The 8,434-nt window shown below is 44.6% G+C and overlaps 1 long non-coding RNA gene across 1 annotated transcript; it reads left to right on the top strand.

Moving 5' to 3' along the window:
• Window positions 1-1,924: 1,924 nt before the first annotated feature.
• Window positions 1,925-8,434, top strand: LOC144581281 (uncharacterized). The gene is made up of 2 exons (XR_013531893.1): window positions 1,925-2,265; window positions 5,078-8,434. It is a non-coding gene; the product is annotated as an uncharacterized LOC144581281 (long non-coding RNA).

The following is an 8,434-nucleotide window of genomic DNA, read 5'->3' as shown; positions in this document are numbered from 1 at the left end:
TCTTTGGGGTTTTTCCTCTCTCTTTTTTTCTTAAATCTTAGAACTTTGGCCGCTTTATGTGGGCAGCATTTAGTGATGAGGAGAGAAGGGCTGTGTACCCCCACGTTCATGTCGTATAAATGCAGGGCACCCCCTGCTGCTGTCGTTATAAGTTACGCTGCTGTGCCGTGCGGCCATGTTCATTTACGAAGGCATTTGAACCACAGACGGGGCTGTTTTACACATATAACCTTCTTGGCAAGGGGGATGCTCATGGCCACGGATTCCATGAGCTCCTGCTGTTTCCCTTCATGCTGAAAGTGTGAGTGTTCCTTCACATCAGCTCTGGAAAAAGATAAATGTCTATAGATCTGTGCCTCTCTTGCACATTTCTAAGACTGTTGGCTTATCCTGTGCGTCGGAAGGGAAGCTGTGCCAACGGTGTGTGGGGAGACCAGACTGTGCTGCGGCATGTCTGAAACACGTTTACAAAGAAATGTGGAAATAGAAGCAGTACTGGGGAAACATGCTGGAGGAGGAAGAAAACCAGGTACATGCGACCCCTTGGCTCTCTTGACCTCTGATGGCCGGAGCAGCTATTAGTGGTCTGAGGCCTCAGCTCCCATCACTCTGCGTTCTGGGGAAGGTGGAAGGGAGGCTAGGAGAGCTGATTCAACCTCAGAAGGATGATCTGGGCGCAAAGAAAAAACGTCCTTTTCCCAGGTACCAAAAAGATCCAATCTGCTGAGATTCTCTGCATTTATTTTTATTTATTTATTTAAATTTTTATTTTTAAAATAAATAAATTTGTTTTAAAATAAATATATTGATTTATTATTTTAAAAATAAATAAATTTATTTATTGTTATCTAATAATAAATAAATTTATTTATTGTTATCTAATAATAAATAACAGATAACTCCAGAATATAACTGGAATAATAAATAACTCCAGCCTGTCACCCAGGCTGGAGTACAGTGGTGTGATCTTAGCTCACTGCAGCCTCTGCCTCCCAGGTTCAAACGACTCTCCTGCCTCAGCCTCTCTAGTAGCTGGGATTACACATGTCTGACACCACACCCAGTTAACTTTTGTATTTTTAGTAGAGATGGGGTTTCACCATTTTGGCCAGGCTGATCTCGAACTCCTGACCTCAAGTGATCCACCTGCCTCAACCTCTCGAAGTGCTGGGATTACAGGTGTGAGCCTCTACACCCAGCCAACTGCATTTGTTTGATGAGTCGGGAGGCAGTTATAAGTAGGAATCATACTTTCATAGATGCATGCTCTTGTTTTTTTTTTTTTTTTTTTTTTTGACAATGATGGCTTCCATGTGCCATTTTCTCAGAGCTTAGAGAGAGGAAAGAAACCCTGAAAATAGAGGAAAATAAAACTGCTTGTATTACTCTAGTGAGGTTCATCTGTGCCTGTACCGTCCATGATAAGATACTGTTGACCCAGCAATCCCATTACTGAGTATATATACCCAGAGGATTGTAACTGATTCTACTATAAAGACACATGCACATGTATGTTCATTAAGGCACTGTTCACAATAGTAAAAACTTGGAACCAACTCAAATGCCCATCACTGATAGACTGGATAAAGAAAATGTGGCACATGGAATACTATGCAGCCATAAAAAAGGATGAGTTGGTGTCCTTTGCAGGAACATGGATGAAGCTGGAAACCATCATTCTCAGCAAACTGACACAAGAACAGAAGACCAAAAACTGCATGTTCTCACTCATAAGTGGAAGTTGAACAATGAGAACACACCGACACAGGGAGGGGAGCATCACACACCGGGGCCTATTGGGGGGTGGGGGGCTAGGGGAGGGATAGCAGGGGGTTGGGGGGATTGGGGAGGGAGAGCATTAGGAGAAATACCTAATGTAGATGACGGGTTGATGGGTGCAGCAAACCAGCATGGCACGTGTATACCTGTGTAACACACACCTGCACGTTATGCACATGTATTCAAGTAAAATAAATAAATAAAAAGTAAAAACACATATGCAGTGAGACAAAAACAAAATACTGGCAAAGTCATCACTTAGGTGAGCGTTAGACTCAATGTTTCCAGTGGGTTTGGGGTTTAGGACTGACCACTCCGGCCCAAGCTATAGGAGCGCCAATCTCAGGAAAGCCTGGGTGTCTGGTGTGCATGCTGAGTGGGTGCTCTGTTGCACTGAGCCTCTCTGCGTGTTTTTTTTCTTGTTTTCAGCAGAACAAGGGGAGGTGGACATGGAGAATCACTGGAACTCCAGCGCAGAGCCAGCTGGTAAGGAGGACGGGGGAGCGGCGGTTCGCACATGCGGCCAGGGTTCCTATTGTGTTTTCTCTACCTGCTCCCATCTTGCCGTTCTGCTCACGTTCAAAGTTGGTTGCTTGGCTTTGAATGTGTTCCTTCATGTCTTGTTGCTTTTGAGGGATTCTTTCAAAAGACGATGAATGTATCAACTGCCTAGGGCCTGGGGCTCCAGAGAAGATGTATATGTGCCTAAGTCTCTTTTTAACAAAAGATTGAGGAAGTTTTCCCAGGAGTTCGAGACCAGACTGGCCAACATGGTGAAACCTCATCTCTACTGAAAACACAAAATTAGCTGGGTGTAGTGGCAGGTACCTGTAATCCCAGCTACTCGGGAGGCTCAGGCAGGACAGTCACGTGAACACAGGAGGCACAGGTTGCAGGGAGCCAAGACCGTTGCCATTGCACTCCTGCACCGGTGACACAGTGATACTGTAGCACACCATTGGTGCATCATCAGGAAGTCCACAGCTGGCTCCTGTGCACCGGAATTAAAAGTCGATCTCCTGAAATATTGCTTGTCAAGTTTCGCTGTAAACTGTTGTTTCGTTGGCAGAGACGGGGTCTCACTGTCACCCAGGTCCAAGTGCAGTGGCATGACCATAACCCACCACAGCCTCAGCCTCCTGAGCTGATTAGCTGAGACCACAGGCGTGCAGCACCATGCCTGGCAGATTTGTTTTTTTTTATTCTGTAGAGACAAGATCTCACCAGGTTGCCCAGACAGGGTCTCACTATGTTGGCCATCTTGAGTTCAACCGATCCTCCCACCTCAGCCTCCCAAAGTGCTGGGATTCCAGGCATAAACTAGCACACCCAGCCTGCTGTCACTTTCTAAAAATCCTCCCAACCAGGTGGCAAACGTGGTCAAGAGGAGTCTCTTTAATTCGTGAGAAGCTAGCTTCTCAGGGTGAAAGGCAGGCATTTTGCCATCAGAACCACTTTTGAAAATGACAAGAAAGAAACGTGTGTGTGTGTGTGTATATATATATATGCATGCTTTCTTTCTCTTATTTGGGCATAAGCTGGAACCTTTTGCCTGAGAGATGCAGCATTTGTTTTTAATAAGAGCCATCAAATTGAGATGTATTTTCAATAAAATGATCTAAAGTATTCTAATTTGTGTGTGTGTGTGTGTGTGTGTGTGTGTGTGTGTGTGTGTGTGGAGATGGAGTCTCTCTCTGTCACCCAGGCTGGAGTGTAGTGGTGCGGTTTCGACTCACTGCAACCTCCGCCTCCCAGGTTCAAACGATTCTCCTGCCTCAGCCTCCTGAGTAGCTGGGACTACAGGCACATGCCACCATACCCCACTAATTTTCATGGTATTTTTAATAGAGACGGGGCTTTCACCATGTTGGCCAGAGTGGTCTGTAACTCCTGACCTCAAGTGATCTGCCCACCTTGGCCTCACAAAGTGTCAGGATGACAGGCGTGAGCCAAGGCACTTGGCCTTGAATTTTAAAGATAGAGACTTTTAGAAAGTTAGTGTCTCGCCAGGTGCGGCATTTCACACATGTCATCCCAGCACTTCAGGAGGCCAAGGAGGGAGATCACCTGAGGTTGAGAGTTTGAGACTAGCCTGACCAACATGGAGAAAACAAGTCCTTACTTTAAAAACAAAAAAAAACTTAGCTGGGCATGGTGGTGCATGCCTGCAATTCCAGCTACTCAGGAGGCTGAGTCAGGAGAACTGCTTGAATCCAGGACGCAGATGTTGCAGTGAGCCAAGATCAAGCCATTGCACTCCATCCTGGGCAGCAAGAGTGAAACTCCATCTCAAAAAAAAAAAAAAAAGTGGATTTGTCGCTGACTGCTCTTTCAACTCGGGGAAAGATGTTTAGAACAAGCTATTATCTTTTTTTTTTTGAGAGAGAGTTTCAAAAAAACACTGTTACCCAGGTTGCAGTGCAATGGCGCGATCTCAGCTCACCGCAACCTCCGCCTCCTGGGTTCAGGCAATTCTCCTGCCTCAGCCTCCTGAGTAGCTGGGATTATAGGTGCATGCCACCGTGCCCAGCTGATTTTTTGAATTTTTAGTAGAGAAGGGATTTCACCATGTTGACGAGGATGGTCTCGATCTCTTGACCTCGTGATCCACCCGCCTTGGCCTCCCAAAGTGCTGGGATTACAGGCTTGAGCCACCGCACCAGGCCCAAGCTATTATCTTATGGAAGGAAGATTTCTTCTGCCCGTTGTAAGGACATTGTCTAGCTTCCTTAGCAAGAACATTGATGTGTATGTGTGGGGCTCTTGTTACCCGAAGGGCTTTGCATCCCACTGTTTCCTGCCAGCCTATTTGGAAGAAAAATGCCGTTGTCTTTAATTCCTTCTTCCAAATCCCAGCTTCTCCCTCCAAAATAGTTTTAAGACTGACATGTAAAATAAAATTTCCAAAACTTAAATGAACAGACCAGAAAATCTCAGCCCTGTGTCTTTCAGATAGTAAAAAGTACACTCTCTCACTGAGAACATGTATTCTGCCATTCGGTAACTGACAGGCATTTGTTACTGTCTCTGTGACATCGTTAGTGGAAAATGTCTTCCCTGGTTTTCCTTCTGCTTCTTCTGCAGTATCCATTTTTTTGTTGTTGTTGTAGGCATGGCATCGTTCAGTGAAATTGATCGAATTGGTTGAGATTTACAGTTTTGCTTTTTTTGTGATGATCTTTGGACCCATTTTTCTGATGCGGAAATAAAATCGCTAGCTCCTGAAAGTTTTAGGAAGTTATGTTCACCTGAGTACTCAGGGAACTGGGAATGACTCTTTTCTCCCTGCTTCCCACAGTTCAGCATACTCTTTTGGAGAAATAGAAGATTGTCAGTGGAAACAGCCCAGCTGGTGTCAGCAGGGTTAGGACACCTGCTGGAGGCTCCTCCCCAAAGAACAGCTGTGTGAGAGCAGAGACGGAGGCCTTCTGTTCACGGCGGATTCTTTGTTTTAATCTTGAGATGTTCTTTGCTTGTTGTCGCTGGGTGAATGTTGTTTACTAACGATGAATTTTACATCCAAACGGGGACAGGGACTTGGACCCCCATTCTCCAAGACCCAGGGGGGTTTCCCATGGGATGTGAAAGGCTTGCCATTATTATGTCCCTATAAGTCAAATATCAGCTGCACCGAGGCACCCTTAGTTGGAATCTCGCTTGTTTACAAATCAGGTGTGCATTGAGCACGTCTGAAACTCCCACGGTAGCCTTGACATTTTTTTTTTTTAATTAAAATAAGGTAAGCCCTTCAATTTGTTTCTTCAGTATTTCTTTTATTGGAGGACGTTTCTTTTTCATGTTAGACTAATAAAAAGAAATTAGAAACCAAGTACTTTCTCTTACCTAAATGTTTTGCCGAGGACAGATGTTAAAGAAGGCTGTAGGCATTTAATGGAATGGGGGTTCCAAGTTCTCCTTTTCTGGGACTTTAAGGCAGAATTTCAGCCTAACTGCCAGCTCTTTATTTCAAAAATTTCCTCTTAGGCCTCTTTTCCTTTTCCTGTCCTGCCACATCGGGACCAGTGCTCTTCTTCACCCAGATACTACAGCCAGATACTGTCCTCCATTCAGATACTTCCTGTTTCCAGATACTCTCCCGGCAGCTAGGTTACCCCCATGTCCAGTACTTCCTGCTTCCAGATACTCCTCTGAATCCAGGTAGTCCCTACAGCCAGATACTGTCCTCCATCCAGATGCTCTCCCTGCATGCAGGTGCACCCCTGAGAGTCCAGTTGCTCCCTGCTTCCAGATACTCCGCTATATCCTTGTGCTCCCTGCATCCAGATATGCTCCTCCATTCAGATTCTGGTTTGTAGCCATGTGCTCCCTGCATCCAGATTTCCCCTACATTCTGGTGCTCACCCCAAGTCCAGATACTCCCTGCTTCCAGTTATTCCCCTGAATCCACATACTCTCCGAAGCTAGGTAATCCCTGCATGCAGATACTCCTTGTGTCCAGGTACTCTCCTCCCTTCAGATGCTCCATTTCATCCAAATACTCTCCTCCATCCAGATACTCCCTCCCATCCAGATACTCTTCCTCCAACCAGATGCTCCCTTCTATTCAGTTACTCTCCTCTAGCCACATACTCCCTTCCTTCTAGATAGTTTCCTCCATCCAGATCTTCCCTTTAATCTAGTTACTCCCTTCCATCCAGATACTCTCCTCAATCCAGATACTCAAATCCAGATACTCCCTTATATCCATATACTCCCTTCCATCCAGTTACTCTCCTCCATCCAGATACTCCCTGCATCTAGATTCTCCCTGTATTCAGCTACCTTCTGTATCCAGGGTACCCCCTGAGTCCCTGCTTCCAGATAGTCCCCTGCATCCAGGTACTCCCTGCATCCTGATACTCACCTGCACCCAGATACTCCCTGTGTTCTCTTGAGTTTATATGACTTAAATATCACAAATTTGCTAAGAGTCTGTCCAGTCTTCACACAGTGTTGAACTACATTGATGTAAAAGGTGGGTTGAATGTGGGGGTCACACAGCTTTGTGTCCAAGAAGACCCTCATACCCTTTCTAATAAGTTGGGATTAACTGAAAGCCTGTTCTCTTCTCTGTAACACGTGACAACTTTTCCACATTGAGAACTGGTTCCCCACTGAGGGCAATGCACACATTGCAATGTGTGTCTATAAAAGCTTGGAGAGAGCTCCACTTGCCTTTTGTGCTAATCTCGTAAAGATCTAAAGTCCTGATATTTGGGATGGGATTGACTTCATCCATAGACTTCCCTCCACCACAAAATTAGGGTATCTTCAGTTGTCTGTAGTGGCACAGGCAGGTTAACGTGAAGCTGTTACAACAGGCATCCAGAGAAAGACAGTTTCAAGGCAACGTTTCATCTTGTCACTGATGATGGTGTCGAGAGCTGCTGCATGTCACAGAGGCTAGGTTTCCCGTGAATCTCTCTGCACAAAGGTATGGTGTTGCCATACCCATGTCAAAAGTCGTCTGATCTGGGGAAAGAGGTTGGATGAAGGAGTCAGTTATAAATGCTGGGCCTTTCCCATTTCCAAACTCAGAAATGCTGCCTTCCATTTCAGTTCTGGGGGTGGAGGTCATCCAAGCAGTCTGCCTGCTGTTGAGAATTCGACACCTTTTCACATCCCGTCATTCTCAGGATATTGATGGGCACACTCAGCTGGCTCTTTCTGGCACTGGAGTTACCGCTTCTAATTTTGACATTCCTGATAACTTGGAGTGCATAAAACTGGGTGAGAACAATGACAGGAACTCCTTGTCTATTTTTGTCACCCTTTCATTGCTTCCTTGAACAAATACCTATAGGATGTTACCTGTGGTTCAGGTGTGTGGAGATGACATTGTCGATTCTCTAGAATGTATTGACACATCACAAATGACTTACCCGCTCCACCCTTTGAGAGGGTCAACCAGGGATGTACATGTTTAATTGTTTATGGACACCAGACCATTCCCCATAGAAGGTTTGTAATGTAAATGCCCAAGACTTAAATGATGGCTCACATCTGTCTCCGGAGAGTACAAACTTTCTGATTATTGCCAACATCTTAGTTGAAAAATGATACCACATGGACTATCTTACATTGTAGTTCTCTTATCTTGAGTGAGAATCCATGTGTTGAAAATTATCTGTGTTCCATTTCTGGAAAACATTTGAATTTCTCTTTGTTTTTATATGCGTGACGGGTCCTTTTCTTATTGGTCTACAGGGACCGCTTACATATGTAAGGTAGGTAGTGCCCTTAGTGACATAGGTGGCACAGAGGCTTTTACACTTAATTCTTGGTCTGTTGAATCTTTGACAGCTGAAGGGTGGGTGGACCAGCATGCCTGAACACTTTGCTGAATGACCAACCACTTGTTATAAAGCTAGAGGGTGGTATTTCTAGGTCTCCCCAATAAATCATCGAGAACTGTCTTTGAGGTCAGATTTTTCACACTGACCAGCTTTATAATAATATAAAGAAAAAATACCTTAAATTTGTTGTCATTCTGTGAATAACATTGGCATTTTTGTAAGTATTGTAATCATACTATCCACAGAAATAATTCATTAAACAAGAAGCAGAACAGTAAAAAGAATAGTTAAAAAAAGAAGTATTTTTTATATATGTCAAATTAGGGCTTATTTACAAATAAATCTATACTTCCAAGAAA

This window comes from Callithrix jacchus, chromosome Y, assembly GCF_049354715.1.
Source record: "Callithrix jacchus isolate 240 chromosome Y, calJac240_pri, whole genome shotgun sequence".
Classification (NCBI taxonomy): domain Eukaryota; kingdom Metazoa; phylum Chordata; class Mammalia; order Primates; family Cebidae; genus Callithrix; species Callithrix jacchus.
This window is presented reverse-complemented; position numbering and strand designations above follow the sequence as displayed.